This window comes from Thermobia domestica, chromosome 7 (genome assembly GCF_964235325.1).
Source record: "Thermobia domestica chromosome 7, izTheDome1.hap1.1, whole genome shotgun sequence".
Taxonomy (NCBI): Eukaryota; Metazoa; Arthropoda; class Insecta; order Zygentoma; family Lepismatidae; genus Thermobia; species Thermobia domestica.
Window position 1 is genome coordinate 252929714 of NC_137460.1, and position 11099 is coordinate 252940812.

Genomic DNA, 11099 nt, shown 5'->3' on the forward strand with positions numbered 1-11099 from the left:
ACTTGCGAGTTTGCCCTTTCTTTGATGTTTCTAAGTGACATTTCGGGTATATCCGGCTACCAATTACTACGTTCGCGTTGTATTCCTTCAAACATCGCAAAATTGTGTCACTACCAATTCAAATTAATTTCGATTTCCATACATTTCACAGTATACTTGCTTAGGCATACTCCACCACAAAAAATGTAAGTCAAATGCAGTAGAGTTCATATTCTAAGAAAATGAACTTGTTATTTTCGAGCACTAGTAGCAGTAAAAACAAAACAACACTGCAGTGACAGCACACGGCAGAAATGTACAAACAAAACGCACGAACGCAAAACATCTACAAGCACTCCAAAGAATTCACTTTTCAGAGACAGAGAAAAGAACTCGAAAGACGTAATAGCACAAGTGAGGATTCAATACAGTCTGCAATGTATCGCACAAGCGATATTCATACAAATAGTATTATCCCTCTGCTGATAACTAGGTTCACAATCAGCCTTGTCTTAGCGACAAGCCCGTTTGTTTGCTTTGGTTCTTATGTTTCATGCAATAGAAACGTAGGGAAACAACGAAACCAAACCAGCGTGTTTATCTGCAATCTCACTAAGTACGAGAGCCACTTATTTTTCCGACACAAGTTCGGTCTTCACTCATCCATACACTAAATACAAAATCATTGTTTTCATGATTTTGCATTTCAAGAAGGCCTTCCCCGTGTTTAATATGTATCAGAATGGGCTGTCAAAGGCTCACTAATCCTCTTCTTTTGCCCTACGAAATAACTGTTCTCGTTTGATACAGATTACCCGCCTTGTAAAACCTTTCTTCGGCTTTTACCATATTCGCGAAATACTCCCGATATTACAGAAAACGTTTCTTTTTTTGTTTTTTTTTTTTTACTATGAACGCAAGGCAGCAACCGAATCAAACCTAGCCCAACATTAGCCTCTTATATCCCTTGACAACTTATTAGGTGGAAATCACACCACTCATATGCGCTCTTTATGAAATAAGCACTCAAATGTCGAAAAACTTGCAATTTTCGCGAAAATCGTCCATTACCCTCAAGTTTGCGTCATAATTACGTACCTAGAGAAGAGTGCAAGGGCGCTGGTTTCCATAAACTACATATGGTCAACTAAAAATAGCTAAGAAGCAGCTCATTCCAATGGGGGTCAAAATCGGCCCTTATCGATACCCCTCTTTGGAATTTTTTGGTCATTCCCTTCTTTTGCCTCATGGGACTTGAATATTTTTACAGCTGCGGCTATACAACCCGCTGGACACTACAAAAGTGTGCAGCACAGTTATAATCCTTAGTTCTTTTTCAAACTGAAGCATTCTGATGCTGAAAATAAAACGCAAGACAAAAGTGAGATGCAATATTTTTCCTATGTGGTTAAAATTTTGTAATCAATTAAACGAAGAAATTGCATTGATGTTTTCAAAACACATTATTAATATACGTCATGAAAAATTGTTGATAAATCTTCCCTTGTAGCTCTTAAAATGAAATGAAATGAAATCTTTGAGTTTTACATCCCACGGTTATGCCGGTTATTCTAAAGGAGAGGGTGATTATGAGAGATGAGTGAAATGGTGGAATGAAGAAAGTGGGAGGAAATATGAGCTCTTGTGATAAGAATTCTTACCTAGAATTGTACTATGGGCTTTAGGTGGAGTTAAATATCGCTTCTTTTGGAAAAACAGTAAAATGACCCGAACTATAGACCATTCTCTATTCCCAGTCTCTCAGTAACGAGACAAGAATTTTTGACCCTTTTCAAAATTCCAATCCCGAACATAGACTTTGAATCAACAAGTAAGCAACAGGTCGTACGCTGACCACATCACACAAACTTAAGAAACAACAAGAAATACTAATATCGACCTTCAAAATAATGCAACTCAAATTCCTTTCTGTTCGTCTCAAAACATAAATAATATCTAACATAAGTAAAAGAACCATTACTTTTATAACCTAATCCCTACTGGGGGGATTGTAGACATAAGTTACACGAGAGCACGTCTCAGGTCTCTTCGATATAACTATAATTAAATATACATGAATAAAATTTATGTTGATTTTGGATGAACTAAGTCTTATCAAAATGACCACTAATATTTACTGGTCGAAAGCAAAATTATTTTCGATATTGAACCTACGAGCAATCTTTAAAATGCCTGAAAGAAAGGGCATCTGCATCCAATGCATTGCTGACTCCCTACTTTCTAAACTTGTGAGTACCATGATTGATATGAGTATGTACACATTGGTAGATTCTGTAGGTCACGAATACGTTCGCAAAGTGAGGTGTGTTCGAACTGGAGTCGAAAATCCGATCGACGGTCCCAACAGTTTTGTAGCCACTTTTCGGGGTCACCGTGCATCATTGGAGATGCTTCCAGTGGAGATATTTGGATATATCTTCATCTGACTTCGCTGCGTAATTCCATGCCGCAGACTATCGATGAATCCACTGACATCCAGCAGGATCTTCACAAGAAGTGTCGAAATTCAGCCCTAAAGCACGAATTGTTTACCTGAAGGGGCGCATACCTCTCGATACAGAAGGGCCCCACAGACATTGTGGGTATAGGAACAATGAGACGACACGCTAGTTTGCCAATATGCAAACCCGGTGTCACATTTAAAGTTGTTCCGGTGAAAGAGCTCAAAACGGCCGTTCCTTGCTATTTCGAACCATGGTGAGCTCGGTTTGATTCCAGTTCGTACCCATTCTTGTTCTTAGATATGATATACAGAAGACCCGTATCTAGAAGTGTGTTATAGGTTAGGCACAGTTCAATGTGTTCCTTAACAAACGCACAAAAACACTTAAAAACTAAACTTCGCAGAAGCATTAGTCGAAATAGGCCAGAGCGATCAGCGGTGTCTGCCTGTTTCAATACTCATCAGTCAACATATTACGCAGTCACTTGAGATGCCCTTTAAATTTATCTTTTCGAAGAATTACATTCTTTTTGTAGAAACTATGCTGAGGTTGTCAACTAACCCATCGGGGTACCACATACTAAAATGAATACTAGAGGTATTTATTATTTTCGCAAATCTCTTCTTCTTATGGAAGAGACCCATCACTCCATATCCACAAGAATCTCTTTATTTATGACGTCATCACAAATACAATTCTTAAAATCTCGGTTACTTTTGTAAATATTGAGATGCAGTTTTCAGTATTCGACTCAGCTGAGAGCACTGTTTAAGGTACCCGAAAGAAATTAATAAATGAAGTAATCTTTTTATAAAAAACTACAGTGGAGTTCTCACTTAACCCATAGGGGTACCATCATGTTTTACTACAGAACGTCTATTACATAGTATATTAATGTATATATATTATTTTTGTGAAATTTCTTCTCCTTACAGTAGCAACCCAAAAGTCGATATCCATAAGAAGCTCTATATTTATGACGTCATCAAAGATACAATTCTTAAAATCTCGGTTATTTTTTTTTTTTTTTTTTTTTAGATATTACATGCAATTTTCAATATTCGACTCAGCTGAGTGCATTGTTTAATCCTTTGGGGAACGCATAGTCCAATTTGGACTATACGGGTGTTTCATGGTACATTAAGTTATAACTCTTCTATTTGAGCGTTTTTGTCCGTTTTTTTGTTTTATTTTTTGTTTTTGAAGTCCAGGGACATTGTAGAAGACATTACGTATAGTTTCACACCTTCCTGCGTCCAGACATCGAAGGTGATGACGTCATAATTTTAAAATATATATTTTCTCTTATGAAGCCTATGTTCATGATTTTTTCGCGGGCTTATTTTTCCACGTAGAAGATTGAAATTTTGCACAAACATTCAGTCCACCAAGTAGTAGTTACCAGATTTTTTCTCACATTTCTGCGTTAAAACATGGGGGATCCAGAGGGGCAAAAGTTGATAAAAGGGATATTTTTACCCAAAAAATCCCGTTTTTCCTCATTTTCTCGTCTTAAATACATGATGGAGACACGTGAGTCATATCGTCTAAAAGGCAGTTCTATTCTGAAGAGAATGGTGTGCAAACCATGATCCTAGGGTAATTAGGGATGTCAGGGAATTTTTATCAAAATATACTTCTGTATAGTGGAATATGGGACATTTTCTGATTTTTTTTTTTTTTTTTTTTTTTTGGCGGGGCTTATTTTTGCACGAAGAAGATTGAAATTGTGCACAAACATTCAGTCCACCTAGTAGTGTTTACCAGATTTTTTTCGGATTTGTACGTTAAAACAGTGGGGGTCCAGAAGGGCTATTATTAGCAAAGTATTAATTTACAAATGATGAAAATGATCCGTTTTGTAAAGTAATTTAGAATTATGTAGAAATAGAGAGACTATTAATAAACCCTGAACCACCATTAGTAATACACGTTGGTCTGTCTCCTCTCTCTGACTTGAATTTCTGAAGATGTACTCGGACTTCTTTTACATGTGAATTAACGTATGGAATTTGGAGAAATAGGTAGAATGAAAGGTCGTGTATGACAATGTTACGTGCTAAAATATAAAGTTAAGTAAGTATCTTGAAAATTTTGTGAACATAAATCTGTATGCGCAAATGTTGATAAATTGGAGAGACATGTATCTTCTAGCTTTTACCCAATCTAATTGGTTTATAACATTTATAAATTTAATATGTTTATAATATCAGTAATAGAGTCAAGTTGAGCAAATCCACTTACATATAAATATAAACTGTTTAGTGTTTTAAAAGAATTTGGTGTTACTATAAAATTTTTCACACACATTTAATTGATAAAACATATTGTAAATAAATATACATTTATGCGTAATATAATAAAGTGTTAATAAAGTAACATAGTGCATTCAGAATATACATTTTAAAGAATCCTCTGTGGACAACAGTAATAATGTGCTGTGATATAAAAATTAATTCAATTTTAAAATCATAATATAGTAATAGAATTCAATTTTCTTTCTAATTGTACATAAATTCCCGGATAAATTCTATTTTTGGGAACCTTCCCGGGAATATTCCCAGGGAATATTCCGAAAATTATATTCCCGAGAATTTACCCATCGCTAATCACTGTTTATTTCCCCATATTTCGGTAACCAAGAGGTGTAGCGAGATGTGGTTTTCGATTATCTAGTATTTCTCACGTTCTTTGAAACATTTCCTAGGCATAGGTTTCAAAATATTTAAAAAATCATAAATTAGGTACCCCATTGTACCCCCGAACCACATTGGGGTGACTACCAAATTTTGCATAATAATACATTTTTAATTGTTGTTAAGCCTCAATAAGTACTTTTTCGAAATTCATCGTTGTTCTACCCGAAACCCAAAAGTCCATACCCGACCGATTTATGTACAAAGACAAAGAAAATTGCGTTCAATTACTATATTACGATTACAAAATAAAATTCGTTTTTATCATAGTATAGAGATTATTGTTGTCTCCAGATAATTCTTTAAAATGTGTATTCTGAACGAAATTGTGTTATTTTATTATTATTTTATTCTATTTAGACACTACGCAAAAATGTATGTTTATTTAAAATATGTATAGACATTAGTGCCATGTCGCCGGGCCACTTTTAGAACTGAATAAAGCACAAAACGTATTGCATTCAGTTATATTTTTTGGATAACATTAAGTTACATTTGATGACGTTACTTTATATTACGGGTATAAAAACTTGTGCAAAAACAAACTAACGTTTGCTAGGTAGCCACTAAAGCACGAATGTTATCTAAGCAAGCCAGGGGCCCGAGCGGAGCGATGGTGTACATCCAAAAAGAGCAGGCGCGTTAGCGACGGTTGGCATGCGCGTAAGCGAGGGTAGTGACAACGTGGGTTTTAGCGCTCATAAAATTTCAATAGCACTTGTCTTAAATTCATACTTAAAATACTTCACTTGTTAACATACAATACAACTTCTGTACACTCTGCAGAAATACATTCCCGTTCAGTTAGAAGTCACTTATGTTTAAAACTGAGGCTTGTGAGCTTTTCATTTTCTAGAATAAAGTAGAGTACAACACTTTCCTGGGGTTTCCGTTCCTTAAATATATACTCCGCTAAATTGCCGTCGAAATGCTCTTTCTTCTTTTCCAACACCATGCCTTTCGCTGTATTATATCATAAAAAAATGTACCTCTCCACGATTTTTTTTTTAGAAATTACTAGACTTTTGGGTGTTTTCGAAACTTACACGCAGAAAGAATGACAAACATTAGATTTTTTTAAAAAAGGAAATCATCAAATTTAAGTGGGTTTCAGCATGAAAGACATAAACTCCGTAAATTTTCCACTGATTGCGGTGGGATGATATTGTTGGACATAAGGAATTACCAAGGCAATTCAGTTCCCGAGGACTTTTTCCCTGGATTTTAATTTTTGTGGGACAATGCTAAACTTATAGAATTTAGTTCCTATGCCGGTACCAGAAAATGCATAATTTTGTTTTCAGACATTCATACGAAATATCGATACCCGTACCTTCATTCTAATGTCAATATTTGTAAATTGCTTGCAGTTTTGTGTTGAAAGCTTTGTGTTTATCTTACTTGTTGCATTATGTATTCGTAAGCTACTAAAAGTGTTATGTGTAACATCCCAATATATCTTCTTGCTCACATATCTGGGTTCCAAAATAACATATTACAAACTGATATTTCGCAATTATTTGTATCTAGTGATGGGTAAATTCCCGGGAAGATATTTTTCGGGAATATTCCCGGGAAGATTCCCAAAATGGGAATTTATCCGGGAATTTATGTACAAACAGAAAGAAAATTGCATTCTATTACTATATTATGATTTCAAAGTTGAATTAATTTTTATATCACAGCATATTATTACTGTTGTCCACATAGGATTCTTTAAAATGTATATTTTGAACGGTACTATGTTACTTTATTAACACTTTGTTATATTTAGAGAGTATGCATAAATGTATATTTATTTACAACATGTTATATTAATTATATATTTGTGAAAAAATTATACAGTAAATTATAAATAACAGTTTGAATTTATATGTAAGTGGATTTGCTCAACTTGACTCTATTAGTGATATTATAAACACATTAAATTTATAAATGTTATAAACCAATTAGATTGGGTAAATGCTAGAAGATACATGTCCCACCAAGTTAACAACATTTGCGCATACATATTTATGGTCTATATGAAAAAGTTATATGATTGGTTAGTAACGAATCTATTTTACTCGATTCAAGAGTTTAGTGAATGTCAAGTCATTGTGTCCTAATTTTCAGTGGCACTTTATTTCAAATATTATTAGGTTGTTCATTATAAAATTAATCAATATCTGATTGTCTGTATGAAATGATTACTTTTTATATATATCTGTATCTATATGTATATCTCATTCGGACGTTGTCTATTGCTTGTAAAGCTCAATGACAATATTCTATTCTATTCTATTCTATTCTATGTTCACAAAATTTGCAAGATACTTACTTGTCTTTATATTTTAACAGGTAACATTGCCATACAGGGCCTTTCATTCTATCTATTTCTCGAAATTCTATACGTTAATTCACATGTAAAAGAGGTCCGAGTACCTCTTCAGAAATTCGAGTCAGAGAGAGGAGACAGACCGACGTCTATTACTAATGGTGGTTCAGGGTTTATTAATTGCACTTCATCTCTATTTCTACATAATTCTAAATTACTTTACAAAATGGTTCCTTTTCATCATTTATAAATTAGTACTTTGCTAATTTTGGCTGTTCTTTAGCATTGGGGGCCAGCTTTTGCACCTACTTTTTAGCGATATTCTATTCCGATTCGGTTGTTTTATTTTTTCATACGTTAAATTACGTTACCAACATTAAATAAAGACAGCATTGCAGAGAGAGCGTTAGCGAATGAAGGTGGGTTAGAGCCCTCCATGGCACGTTGTTTTCTATCCAAATTCTTTAAAACCTAGAAGTAAATCATAATATATTAAAATAAAGTAATTAGTCATTTGGTTCTTATAATTTAGAAGATAAAGTAAAGAAATGGAAATAAATTCCTTCCCGGGAATTTATAGGCCAGGGAAAAAAACCGGGAATATTCCCATTTTTTAAATTCCTTCCCACCGGGAATATTCCCACTGCCCATCACTGTGTGTATCCCTTAAATCTCGGCCATTTCTATAGTTCCCGGTTATGAATTACCATTTTTTCCTTTCGATAATTAATTTCACTTTCACAGTCACTTGCAACTTTGTGAGTGAATCGTGCATAACAGGTTTGATTTTGATTATTTTTACGTAGGTAGGCATCTCACAGGCAAGAATTCAACGTATTTAGATTTTCTACATACCAATCTTTTAAATTAATATAACGAAGTTATGATAATCGTACAATTTTTACAAGAAATTAGCATCAGTGAATGTTTGAATGTCGATTGCTGTGCTATAGAAATCCAAACCGTAGAGTTTGTATACGATAAAGTAGTTTTACCGAAGATGCCATACTTCGGAAGAAATTGTAGACTATATATTTTTGTTTGCTTTACCATCAGAGAAGGAAGATGTGTCAAAGAAAAGGTGGTACTAAATTTAGCTTCTCTTCTTTATATATATATATATATATATATATATATATATATATATATATATTATCGAAATTAATCAACATGAAACAGGGTCCATAAACTGATTTCTAAAATGTGTTGTCATACACATAGTATCAAAATTTGGTGCGGATGAGAGGCCCCTACCCGATGCCGTAAACGTCGCCAACATTAGTGGCCCACTTGCCGGTAAATGTCGATCGTCGATATAGCGACGCGTCGATGCATTGCCGCTAGTGTGGCACTGGCGGCAGGGTTTCGTCGAGTCCAAACAGGTATATAGTGTCGTGGTGTAGAAGTTATCGCCCCGTAGTTTTGATGACTTTCTTTTGGTCCGCGCTTCTTGAATTCGTTGCGAAGAATCGCGAAGGGACCAATATTAACTACCGCCTGTCATGCGCATACGGTTATTATTATGCACTGTTATTTTCTCGTGTCGTATTGTTCCTGAGGTTTGCTCCTGGAGTCAAGAGTAAGCCTGCCTCTAGATTATAAAATGAAAAAAAAATCAGATGAGTGTGTACAATTGTATTAATTTAGATATCATCTCTCGCCCATCAGTAGAAAGTGAACGTGGGGAAAATATAAATTATGTTAAGTACAAGCGCGTCATTTTGCTATGAAGTTATACGGGAAACACATTTTGTGTAATGCCAGACGATTATCGTCGAATATACACGATTAAAGGAGTACTGTGATAAGGCAAATTATAAAATCCTCTACAATTTATAATTCTAGAAGTGGGGCTTTCTTCATCGTGTCGGTTGCGAAGTTGGAATAGCACGGACTTAGTAAGCATAACGTTAATGGTGTGCGCACATCCCGGGGTGCTTTTTTTTTTTAAAAAAAAAGTGTATTTTAAACTCACCTTAACGTTAACTAATCACGCATATAGGCATCTCCACATATTTTAGGGATGTATTTTTGTGGTTCATTGACGTCTCTTTGCGCCTCTGGCACTGGTGATATTATTTACAACACGGAATTGGGGCACCGTGAATCGTCGCTTTGCGGCCGTCCGTTTTTGGCGACAGATCGCTAGTTGCCCATCGGTGGTCTACCGACGCTTACGTCATGGCGTAGTTTTTGGGAATGGGAGAGATGTAAAAATAATGGAAAATCTCCGTTACCAGCGTCGAATCTATGGTCTCAAAGGTCACAGAGTTAAGTGGTGGAAGATTCCATAACATAAAGACCAAGATAAATCATCAACACTTCTAAAGCTGCCTACGAGTTGCTCATTGATACTTATTTAGTCCGTTATAATGATAATAATAATTATTAGTATAATTAAGATCATTGATATTTTATTTAAAACAAAGCGGACAATGCAATAACATTGTTCTTTATTTACTCTTCTATGTTATTTATTTCGAAACATTGTCCATAAGCATCTTCGTTTTCATGCAACTACTATTGCTTCAACTAGTCCATGATAAAATACAAGTTGATCATTATTAAAACAATATTTTTTGCTAAGCAAGTTCAGTAAAATTTTTATTTCATATACTTTTTAAACAAAATATGCAAGAAATATTACTGCAAAATATTTATTGATAATCATACTGTTTGAGTAATCCAAAGAAATACAGCATATAGTTTATTTCGCTGATATAATAAAAGAGACATGCCATAAACATAAGTTAATATTGACAGTGGCGCCAATAATTATAATTGGATAGTTTCGAAAACGGAATATCTGCCATTAATAAGTGAAAATTTAAAAGGATTTACATATAAAAGGATTGACGTTTTTCATTCCGCATACCTAACACATTAATACTTATTTCTAGATTCTAGAAAATAATAAATAATAATTTATTTTTGTCAGCAAGTACTAATAACATAATTTCAAATAAACCACTTCCGCGTTAATTTCTCAGAACGGCGTAGATAAGAGATCAAAATTTAGTATAAATGAACTAATTAATAATTTCTATATGCTGGTATCTGCTGACCCTTTAGATTGTATCAAATAATTACTGATAATTTATTTCACTAATCTAACAGGAATAACGAAATTTCAAATAATTTCATTTGCAGTGAGAAGCAGAAAATGTATTGTTAACAATTCCAAGATTGATAATATTTCAAATAACATGTTTTGGACTTACAATTTTTAACTGCACTTATTCTGCTTCAACTGTACAATGTTTAGTTTAAATAAAATCTTTGTGTTTTTATTAGAAAAGTTTAATAAAATACGAGTACAAACTTTCTGAAATTTAAAAAACTGTAAGAGTGCTACCAGCCACAATGGAAGTCGCGTTCCTTCTATTTGAACAAATTTCGAATTCGAATATTTAAATATGTCATTTACGCCAGTTTGGAACCTATAGTAGAAGTGTATATTTGGCATCATGCTAACTCTGTGGACAAGCGGTGAAAAGAATTCTCGAGTTTGTAAGAACTGCTCTACACCTAACTGCGGATAGTTTAATTTGAGGTCGTATCATTACTTTTTAGGCGAGTGAAATATATTGAGATTCAATTTTGAGAATTTAAGCGAACGTAAGTATATCCCTAGGTACATTC

The 11099-nt window shown here is 34.2% G+C and overlaps 1 protein-coding gene across 5 annotated transcripts in view; it reads left to right on the forward strand.

Moving 5' to 3' along the window:
* LOC145690823 (uncharacterized) overlaps positions 1–11099 on the forward strand; it is a 50651-nt gene that overhangs the window by 17178 nt on the left and 22374 nt on the right. The window lies entirely within an intron of this gene.